The sequence below is a fragment of the Passer montanus genome, unplaced genomic scaffold (assembly GCF_014805655.1).
Source record: "Passer montanus isolate IOZ18808 unplaced genomic scaffold, ASM1480565v1 scaffold33, whole genome shotgun sequence".
Classification (NCBI taxonomy): domain Eukaryota; kingdom Metazoa; phylum Chordata; class Aves; order Passeriformes; family Passeridae; genus Passer; species Passer montanus.
Genome location: NW_024368041.1, coordinates 462,807 through 475,296, shown reverse-complemented (window position 1 = coordinate 475,296; position 12,490 = coordinate 462,807).

Sequence of the window (12,490 nt, the reverse complement as noted above, 5' to 3'; positions counted from 1 at the left end):
TAGCCATATTTCCGTAGCAGTCTTCCTTCACTGCCTTATAGACAGCAAGACTGGACTTTAGGATCATCATTGGACATATATTTGGGACAAATAAAATTTGTGCACTTCATTAACTAATCCAAATAAACAGCAATGCATAAAATGACACAAAATATCTGTTCACTAAAAAATAGTCTCCATAAACATTCTTCATGTTACTTCATTTGGAGAAAAAAAAAAAGTACCAAAAACCAATCAATCAAAAAACCCAAAACAACCAAACAAAACAAAACCAAACAACTCCCCCAAAAAAGAGAGATTTCAACAAGTTTCCATTAATTTTTAATATTTGATGTGCAAAGGAATGAAGGCTAAAATAAAAAGGACAAAACGAATGCAGCAATTTAAACGCTAATACCACAAGTTTGCCTTGGAGGCCTTGGGATCTAATTAATGCTTAATTACATTACATAAGAAATCAACAGAACTTTCCAAGGTGATAAAGACCAGAGCTATCCAGTATTATGTTCTTATTCATTGTATCAGAACAACATTCAGATGCATTATCATGTCAGGTGTTTTTCACTTGTTCAAACAAAAGCAATCTGTAACAAGTGGCAGACAGTTTAGGAATTCAGAAGAAAAAACAGATGGAGAAAGACTGACAAATGCATATTGGGACTGGGGAAATGAAAAAAACAATATTAATTACAGTTAGGTTGGCCTGAACAGCCTCAGAATGGACACATGTTATTCTGTTATACTCAATATCACAGAATCACATAGAATGGTTGGGATTGGAAGGGACCTGTGGACATCATCAAGAACAACCCTCGGCCAAAGCAGGTTTGTGTCCAGGTGGGTTTTGCATACCTCCAGAGAAAGAGACTCCACAACATCTTGGGCAGCCCATTCCCATGCTCAGTCACCCTCAAACTAAAGAAGTTTTTCTTCATCTTCCGATGTGGGAGCTTCCTATGTTTCATTGTTTCATTTTTCACCAGTTGCCCTGCATCCTGTCACTGGACATCTCTGAAAAGAGACTGGTTCCATCCTCTGGGTACCCATCTTTCAGGTATTTGTATGCATTGGTAAGATCCCTGCACACTCATCTCCTCTCCAGGATAAACAATCTGGGCTCTCTCATTCGCTTTTCACATGTTGAGCCATTGTTTGCTGGCAGTGCAGTAAGAGATTGGCTAAGAACTATTGTGTTAGAAATTTTAAAGGAACATTCTTTTAATTTTGGTTATTGTCTGGTTGAAGATAACTATACAATAAAGCAGAAAATAAATACAGATGTCAGAAAAATCCAAGGTGTATCCTTACTTCTAAAAAGGAAAAAAAAATGCTGCTTTTACATGCAAACATTTTGAAAATATCGTGGAGGCACCAGTGGGCTCTCAAGGTGGTTAATCTGTCCATTCTCCTGTGCTTATTTACTTACTGGATGTAAATATATAATTTTATCAAAATATCTAAAATTGTAAGGTAACTACAAGGTTTTATGATGGTGCTTAACAGGATGCAATTCACTATAAAACAAATATTCAGCTGAAATGTTTTCCAAGATCTGCATTTATAACTACTTTATTTCAGAGGAAAATAAATTATGAGTATTAATCAGAGTTTGTTCCTTAATACTTTAACTTGATAAACACCTACTTCATATTTCCTTCAAAACAGCATTAGAATTGTGTAATATATAAATTATGGCCCAGATTGCCATTTTTATCAAAGGTGCTGAATAACAGCATTTGTAGGCATGTATTGAAATAAATTCATTTGGACTCAACAACATAGAATTAATTTGGACTGAGCAAAATATAACAAGCCTTCCTCTATGTTATTTTAGTAGTTTCATGATAAAACAAGACAAAATATCCAGCATATTCAAATAATTTTTAATGTGACAAGATCTGTGAAATATCTCTAGTCTCACATGATTTTCAGTTTTTTGGGATTTCCATGTAAGAATTGAGGAACTTGCTTTTCCTGTCATCATTTAGTTAAAAGCCTCTAATAGAAAAAAGAAAAACAAAACCAAATCGTCACATTCTCTGGTTTTCTATAAGGCAAAGATCAACTAGAGTTCACATTTTAACAAGGAGCAGGACAGACTATTGATCTGCTCTACAGGGAACAGAGTAGATAAGTGACTGATGCCATGGTGGAACAGTGAGGATCACTCCATGGATGAGCCCAAATAATTTCGATGTATTTTTCTAATCTATTTCTAAATCTTAAAGTCCTGTTCTTCGTGTCACAAGGTTACAACAGTTTTACTTTTACAAAGGCACGTATCAGACTCTTGACTGCCTGAATTTTTACCATTTTAAATCATAATAGTGTTTCTAGATCTCCCAGATCCAATTCTTGATATATTCTTGATATTGATTTTATCAATAAAAATAAAAAAGCTGGCCAAAAGTTAGCCTAATCAAGAACACAGCATTACTTTTAATATGTGATAATATGACAACAACGGATTTGTGGATTTTGTGTTCTAGCATATGTTATTGAATTCTTGAGAGCAATAAAGTAATAAATGGTTTTGATGAACTCATGGGTATCTAAGGAAGTACACTGGCACTGCACACCAATCCTTTAGAAGGATTTTTTTTTTTTGAGCATTTTAGCATTTCAGAAGTTCTAAGATTTGTTAACTTCATATGACTTCTGAGCAAGACGCAATAGCATTTTTCAGTAGTCATTCAAAAGGACTTACAAAAAACTATTTACTTCTTACTTGAAACTTAACTACTGAAATACCATTAGTATTTTGTAAGCCAGTGTAATTTTCAGTGACTGTCAGCAAGCTTCGCAGAGCAGCACTGATATAATAACAATCTGAAATGCTTGTGTGATGTTGGATGAGTTTTCAATTGTCCTGAAAGTTTCTGTATATAATGCATATAATTAGAGGATATTTGAGGTTGTAAGGGCTCTCTTGAAATCACCTAGTCCAATACAAAAAGCTGAAACAGAGTACTTTCAAGAAGGCTCCCTAGTATCATGTCCACGTGGGTTTTCAATATTTCTACTGATGCAGACTCCATAACCTCCCTGGGTGTCCTATTCCAGTGTTTAGCCACCCTCTCCATGAAAAGTATATTCTTATGTTCAGATTGAAATTCATGTTTTCCTCCTTTGTGTTTGTTACTTCCTTCCTGTCATTGGGCACCATCTGTATTTAAATAGAGGAATGAGAGCCCAGTGTGCTTTCCTTTCTTCAGACTGAATAATCCCAACATTCTCATCTTTTCCTCAAATGAAAGATGGTTCAATTTTTTAATCATATTTTTGTACTGAGGAGTCCAGCACTGGACACAGTACCCTGGATATAAGATAATCACATTGCTTTAAAAACTATTTATTTAATAAATTAATAAATTAATCCCCACAGTCCATCTTTCCTTACTATGTAGAATTATTCACCCTCAAATTAAAATGCTTCGCAGGAACATCATATATGCCTACTTCTATGCCCTGTATTTTTTTTCCTTTTAAATGGGGGTGGAATTCCCTTTTCAGAACAGAACTGAATACGTTGAAATATCTTAAATGTCAAGAACATTTAAGTTGTTCTTCTAAAGCATTCATAAAATGGAAACTTCACACCCAGTAGAAATTCTTTGTCTGTACTTTGTTTTGGTTTCTCATTTGGTACGTCATGTTTAAACCATATGTTTACTTAGACATATCTCTATTGAAAGGTAGCACCTCTTTTCACCAAATCCTGTCTCACAGACACTGAAGTAAAATAGAAAATATCTTTGTTGTTCTCAAAGTACAAGATCTCCAAGGTGACAGTGAAAACAAGAAAGAGTGAAGGTGGGAGAGTGCAGTAAACGTTTAGGAAACAAATTACATTGGCATGTGTGAAGTGATGAAAGCACAAAAGTCTTGGGTTGTGTTTTTTTTGAGATGCATTTAGAATTCTGATTTACAGTACCATGTGCAAGCAGAGAAAATATATGAATTACGATATCTAATGAATGGCATTAGGTGTGGGAAATAATCATGTCCTAATAAATGCAAGGATGTAAATTTTGAGGAAACTTGCAAAAAACCATGCTTCCTCTTGCATGAATTTAAGTTCCAATAGTGTGCAATCCCAGTCTCAGACATATCACAAAAAGATTTTCAAATATTTTGCCCCAGATCATATGAGTAGCATTAAAAATTCAATATTATCAAGTGAATCAACTGGAACATTTACCATTTTCATTTGTAGTTCCTGATTTTAAGTAGTACTTTTAGTCTTTTTTTTATTGCAGGCAGACACAGACATAGAGGTTTCCTATGGATATAGGAAAATAAAAATGAGCAAATGTAACAAGTTTTCGTTTTATAAACACCTTTTAACCAGAGTTTGCAGAGGAAAGGCATAACAGCTAGTCAACTGCAGAAACCTTCATAGGTATCCTTCAGGATTTCCAATCACTGTAAAAGGCTGCCATCTACTGGAAAATATTTAATTAAATTTAAAGACATCTTTTTCACTGTCCATCAAATATGGGAATCCTCTTATTATCAATGAAAATAAAAGGGATCCTTTATATTTGAAGATGCCTTTTTTGGTCCTTGAGATCAATGATTAAGCAATTTGGATATGACAAGCAATTTCAGATTGTAGAATAGCAAAAATGAAGAACTAAAATTTTACATTGGTTTTTATCAGAGGACATAACTTTAAATACATGACTACTTTATTAGGAAATTATTTAATGTCAGATAAATTCAAACTTCCTTCTACTTGAAGGACAGTTATCCATTTTTTATGAAAAAATGAATGACAGTATTTAATAATAAAATGTTGAATCAGATTCAATATTTTGCAGTCAGATAGTGAGAGTTAGTATCTTCCAGAAGTCTTGAGAATGATTTTTAGAAAACCTGGAGGTCATTAAGTGAGAAATATAGATGGACTTTGTAAAGATTACTTAATTGGCAAAGACTAGCACTGCATTTCTCCACCTTTGTTTTCTTCTGGTGAAGCAAAAGGTGGTAGTGTTGTGGAGATACCCCAGGCCGGCTCATCAGATGTACAGAGACAGCAGAGCCATGAAGTTACGTGGTCCTTTCCAAAACAGAATTATTTCTGTGGGTTCTTGGACCTATTTATTAATAAGAATGATGCTCGGCTCTTTCTTGTCGAAGCCAGTGTCAAAAGGTCAAAGCAGTAATGTTGCATTTCATGCCACATACAGTCCTTGATTTACTCCAGTCTAAGTCTGTCCCTAGACATGTATATTCACAAACAAAATTAAATTAAAAAGAGAATTCTGTAGGCTGGAACTCACTTGTTTATAGCCTCCTGTTTTAAAACTGCAGATATCACTATCTAATGATTTCTTTTCATAAAGCAACTGGAGACTTAATCCTGTACACACTTAAAATGAAATTTAGAAATTTAACTCAAATACCTTTACTAACATCTAGTGTGTATTATCAATGTAGTTAAGGCAGTGCCAATTAGTTGCCTATTACATGACAATCATTTAGCAATTAAGTTAAACATAACCAAGCTTTACATATTATAATTCTAAGAAAAGTAAAACGGAATTTCAGAATGAAACCAACTGCATATCAAGGAAAGCAGATCTGAGGACAACTAATGACCAATTTAGAAAAAGGGGAAAAACCCTGGGAAAGATGTCAGTTTTGGTGTTCTAGATTTCTATTTTAGATGATAATGTAAACCTCTGTACTATAATTGCTTTATGTCTGAGTCCTTGCATATTGTTTTGGTTGAGATCTGACTATTTGCTTGATTAAGCAATCCTTTTGTCTATATTAAGTTTAGCTGATGAAAGCAGCAGTAAAATTGATTTTAATAATTTTTTTGAGAACAGAGAAGTATTTTTTCATGCTTAAGATATACCAAAAATTGAAGTCCTGCCTTTAAAAGAGCACATCAATAGAAGCTTAAATATTTGCTTTGAAATGTGCAGAAAATATAATTAGAAAATTACATGTACAAAGGCTTTATCAGAAAATTCTTTAATGGGAAGATATTTTATCCAAAATTTTATTTTGTCATCAATATTAATGGTATTTTTGAAATTTATGTGTCTTAACAAAGATGTGGAAAGATGGTATTTACATGCAAAGGCATGCAAGTAAATGGTCTTTTGTTTAAAAATAAAATTAAGTGAAAACAAAATTATCCAAAATTATTGACTTACATGAAAATTAGAACTGGTTGAAAATATTACATTATTTAGTCCATTAAAAAAATACATGAATAGAAAATATTTAACAACAGAGAATAAAAACAAGAGACTTGAAACTCTTTTAATAAGAGGCAAATTTCACACAGACAAGGTCAAAAAGAGCCTCAAGTTGAGATGACTTATGAGTTATGCCTAAAAGCTACTAATCTTGCATTTGGAAATAAAAAAGAAAATGTGAGAGTGAGACAACATTAACTATTCTCAGGCTGCAGCCTTTAACTTTCTTCATGTTTTCTTTTCAGTTTTCTCATTACCCACAACTTCTCTGAGCAAGCTGTTCCAGTGCCTCATCACCCTCACAGTAAAGAATTTCTTCCGATATCTCAGCCTAACCTACTCTCTTTCAGTTTGAAGGCATTTCCATTGTCCTGTCACTACATGCTCATGCAAAATGTCCCTCTCCAGTTTTCTTTTGGGCCCACTTCAGATTCTGGAAGGCCACAATTCTCTCTAAAAACTGAAAAAATCCAGACTGAACTAATCAAATCCATGGTAGGAGAGGTGCTCCAGCCCTATAATCAACATTTTGGCTATCCTTTGATTTTTTAAGGCCGGGTTGGATGCATCTCTGAGCAGCCTGGTCTGCGGCAGAGGTTTGGAATTAGATGATCTTTAAGGTCCCATCCAACCCATACCATTCTATGATTCCATGATTATCTGCTGCTAGAAATTTCTCTAGAGGAAATATTGGACCATTAAATGTAAGAATTACTTGGAAGAAGGAAGCAGAAAGCAGGGACAACACAGAAATCTCTTGTGAAAGAAGAAAATTTGCAAAAAACCCAAAACAAAACAAAAACCAAAAATCCTTGCCACTTTAAAATTTGTACATATGAGAGAAAGTAACTGGAGACCACAGAAAACCAAACCTGTCAGGCTCTAAGCTTTCCTGCTGAGATGGAGTGTGCTGACATAACTGCCTTAATATTTAAAGCTCTCATCTCTTCTGGCTATTGATTTGGAGAATAACTCATGCAACACAGATATATGCTGTAGAAGTCTGCTGAAGACGTCTGCAGACCATGTGGAAAAAGTGACTCTCTTGCTGCTAACACTAACTGACACTGGTGACTGGGAGAGACTGATAAGATTCGCTAGAGGGAAAGAAGAGTTATTATACCAAAATAATAGGATTCAATTGTTGCCTCACTTGAATCTTACCCAGTCTTGACAGAAGTAGCTCAACACTGTTTATAGACAGTGTAGAGAAAAAAACAGGGAAACAGATGTGCTCTTTCTTACAAGTGGCAAATAGACTTCATATATTGGGAGATTCTGAACTAGTTGTAGCAAATGCATCTGGATTCAGATGATGCTACTTCTGCATTATGTTAGAGTTATTAAACTTTTTCATTCTAATAAAGTGTCTCAGCCCAAGGAAATAAAGTCTAAATTTGCTCCAGTACTTTTATGCCTAATCCTTATACTAGTAAATCGACATTTTTTTTCACATAGGAGTTTAAAAAAAATCTTGAAGCACTACACTGATCGTCAGAAAGCTGCTCAGTGGTAGATACATGAAGCAGACTGTAACAAAGAGAACAAAGTTAATTTGGGTGTAGAAGGATTATATTCTAGAATAATTTACAGACATATTTTTTCTGAATCTCTTTGAAAAAGGAACAATGAAGTCTGCTCTTCTTTTTGTTTTAGTTCCTTTAGCCACCAGTACAGCAAGAGCCAGAGGCATAAGACTGCCATTTTACAGCAGATGTGATAGTAACCAAATGAAACCACTGTCTTTTAGAAGTTTGTGTTTTACAAAAGCCACATGAAATATCCCAGGTTACTGAAACATTTTGCCCTGACAAAGTGCTAGCCAGTGACATACTCACCTGTTGTCTGATTATTTGGGATGAATCTAATATGATTTATTTTTTCTAAGTATTGCCTCATTCTCTCCACCTTCAGCAAGTCCTGCTGAAACTTTTCTTAAACCAGTAAATATAGATACTTCCACAATCTGAATTCAAACCAGTCTGAATCATTATATTCCTGATGATAATGGATGTAGCAGATGCATTTAGTGTACATGACAATTATTTGAGTTCCTCTGTAAAATAGTTATGTATCTGGCGAGTAAAGTAATAATAACTTAAAATTCTAGTTAAAATGAATATTAGTTTTAGAATTTTCGTATTTAAATCTTCCTTCCAAACTATAAAACTCCACTAAAAACAAACTAGAGGTATAACCACTGCGGCCTAAAGAGAACAGGATGTGGCAGGTGAACATTCTAAATGCAATTACAAAACTACCAGCTGAATCAAACAAATGTGGCTTGAGTATTTAATATTCCAGAGTATTTAAGAAATAATGATGATATATATTACTAATATGTTTGCAATAATAAAAAGAATATGTTATCTTGCTTTACAGATTGAAAGATATCACAATTTGGCATTTACAGTCCTCTAATAGCTAGATTGATTTGAATGGATTTTCCCTGTGAGTGCTGTAGTGACAGAGATATATTTACATTTTCATTAGTGATATGGCGAAGAACAATACACTAAATATTACTTAAATTGAAATATTGCCTTAATGTATTTTGTAAATATCTCCAAGATATAAAAAGATGATAAATACTTATAAACATGAACAGCAAATTATTTAAAAATAATTACACTGGAATATCTTGATGGAAAAATAAAGAGAAAAAAGAAATTTAATGTGTTTGTGTTTAACATGTTAGTTATGAAGAACTGCCTACAAAAAGCTATGATAATTATAAGAGTCTTCTTGTTTAAGTATGAAATGGAAATAATGATAATGGAATTAGGAAAGATACTCCTGCAAAAAGCATCTGAAGTTGAACTTAAAGCCCTTGGAAACATTTATTGGGATAATATTACTTACAGAAAAGGGAATGTCTAACTGTGTATTTTTTGTATGAGGTCAGAGTGAAAATGCTGCAAGAGATGTTCACAGTTTATCTTCAAAGATAATTTTCAAAGCTCATATTGAAGATCACTTGGGTGCCTGCACTCAATAGCACATTACTTTTGAGCAGTATTCCTCAATTTTGATGTGCCAGTTAATTGATGAAGCAAGTTTCACTACCACTAACTCTTCTTGACAAGGAGTGGTTTTTATTCAAACCAAGACATTATCGTTTGATTTGAAGGGGTTGTGAAATACTTTTACTCTCATGGAATACCTAGCTACTCATTGTGGAATTCACTTCTGGATAAGGTGAAACCTAGTGGTTGAGTAAGAGAGACAGAAAGAGTAAATTTTTAAACTGAGATAGTTTTGTGTGCATTTGTTAACTCATCATTATTAGTTCCCATTTTCCTTGAAGAACAAGGGAAACTGAGCTATGCAAAAGTTGTTATACATTAATGGGCCTTTAGAAACCAGAAAGGAGGGCATATTTTAAATTAAAAGTTAAGATGTGGAAGGACATTATGATATCTCACTCCTAATAAAGAACAAAGTGCCTAGAATTTGTAAATGCTCATGGTTAAAAGGAATGACAGAAGTCCAAGGATCCAGAATCAGTAAGTTCTATTGGTAAATTACACACTTGACATGGAAATTGGTATGTTGGCCCACTATATACAGGTAGGAGGGAGGGAGGGAGGGAGGGAATCACCAGTCCTGGTTCCAACATTGCTCCTGATGGTGAGATGTCCAGCATCTTAGCACCACCTGGGCTGGGGATGGATCCAAGATAAAGGGTGAGATGTCCAGCATCTTAGCACCACCTGGGCTGGGGATGGATCCTTTCTTATGGATAGGTTTCTCTGCACTGAGGATATGTTCCTCACTTTCTTTGCAGTTTAGTTATTATGCTCAGTCCATTCTGGAGAGAGGTCAGAAGTTTTCATGGGTCTTTTTTAGTTTAGATCCCTCTCTGCAGTACATGCCTGTTTCTTGGCCTCATTCCTGCTCTTGTGTTGTCTTATTATTTTGCTGTATCCCTGTGGACTAGAACAAAGATGTTTGTCCCAGAAAAGTGCTGCTGTACATCCACCTGGCCCACATTTCCAATCAAAACTCTGTTTTTTCTCATGGCATATTAATACCAATTTAGCTCTATTACCAACAATTTTTAACTACTTTAACTGTCCTTGGTTGGATTTACCACCATCTGGCTATTGAGAAAAACAAGTTAGCCTCTAATTTTCTGGGATTCTACAGACATGCCTCCAAGATAACTGGTAAAACCAAATATAACAAGGAATTTATTTTATGGAAAACACCAAGACTCCACTTTATTGTAAGTTAAAAAAATAAATTAGAGTGTTGCCTGGGAATAAGGATTTGGGTTCTATTGTTGAAATTGCTGTAAAATCAAGAGCAAGCAATTTTTTCTCATGATACTTTTTCAAACTATTACCAAGCATTCCTGGAACTTCAAGAAATACAATTTTTTTAGCTGTTCAGTTTACTCAGTTGTTTCAGATCATCTGTTGACTCCCAGGGACAAGTTTGAAATAACTTCAGCACAGCAGGCACAGTGGGCAGGAGGAACAATGGCAAACAAGTTCAACATGTGAGAATCATACCTATAAGGTTCCTGGGGAGTGTTCATAGCTACATCGTTTCTAGAAGATTGATTAACTGTGGGAAATGGTAAACTGCCTGGAAAAGCACATGCTGTGGAGGCAGGATTTTCAAAGACATATTTCTGACACCAAAGAGACTACTGTACCAAAGCACTGCATTGCAGGTCCAAAGAAAGCAGACAGTTCTGTTTGAAGATCATAAGAACATAAATTTGTTCTTGACAAAATATAAAGAAAGCATTCCATGGCCAGAAAATATATGTTTGGGTTTTTTCCTCTTCTACTTTTTTTATTGTAACCTCATTATTATTACCACAATGGATTAGTTATGTCATTTAGACAAAGAATCTGCATGTTTCTAAATTGAGATAGATTTTCAATGTAATGATGATATAGAGATGAAAATCATTTAACTTTCAGTTGTATAACCTTCATCTGTCTTTGCAATAAAGAAGTAATAATAGTGGTTTTTTTAATAGCTGATAACATTTAAGAATATATATACATGTATTCTGTTTCTTTCTATTGAAACACTTCTTAGTTATTTGAACTCATTGAAAAGTTTGTTTCTTTTAAAGAATATATTACAAGTTATTAAATCTCTTTTAATACTATCTTTAAACTCATATCTCAACCAACCATAATAATATTGTCAGTCTACCAAATACATCAATGATAATACTGATATTTTCTAGTGCCATTACAGCTGTACTATTTGTCAATTGTATGTTCTACTTGTGGTTTAATCCTAGTCAGCAACTCAGTGCCATGCAACTGCCCACTCACTACACTCCACACCCCATGTGGGATGAGAATTGGAAAAGAAGGTGGAACTTGTGGATTGAGATGAGAACAGTTTAGAAATTCAAAGAAAATTAACTACAAGGATACTACCACTAAGATTAATAAATAATAAAAATAATGTAAAAGAGCAAGAGACAAATCCCCAAGAGAAACTAATGATGCCTGAAGCTAACCACCAGATGCCCATCCTCTCCCCAAGCAGTGATTAGCCCCTCCCAGAGAACTACTCCCAGTTTACATACTGGGCACAAAGTTCACAGTGTGGAACATCCCTTTGGCCTGTTTGTTTCAGCTGTCCCACCTGTGCTATTTACCATCTGCTTGTGCATCTCCAGCAGAGCATGAAGCAATGGAACATCTTTGATTCAGGGTAAACTATGCTTCGGAACAATTGAATCATTGTGTTATCAACATTATTCTCATACTAAATGCAAAACACAACACTGTATCAGCTACTGAGAAGAAAACCAACTCTATCCCAGATGAAACCAGGACAGTTGCTCATAAATAAGAAAAAAATAGTTGAACAGACACAGACAACCATTTAAAGCACTCTCTTCTGCTCAGTTAAGGTCAATACAACCTAAATCACCTACAGAACATTTTGGGATGTTTAGATATTTTACAAACTTCATTTCTCACTCTATTTATTCTTTCTCTTTGTGTACTAATATCATTCAGTTCTGACAAACTTTTGTCATACATTACAGTTATAACTACTTTGTTGGTGTCTTTTTTTCCTTAAAAAAGAAAATTATAGTTAAGATATTTATTAAATTAGATGCCTTCACAGACAATCTTCAGCCAAATTTTAATCTACTCTGTTTAGCAGAATGTGGATAGATTGAGGATGCTATGTGATTTATGTCTCATATTTAATTATTTCTATTTTATGCTTTTGTTTTTTCTTTTTTTTTAAACCAATTTCTGAATGACAAAATATGTGATACCTAC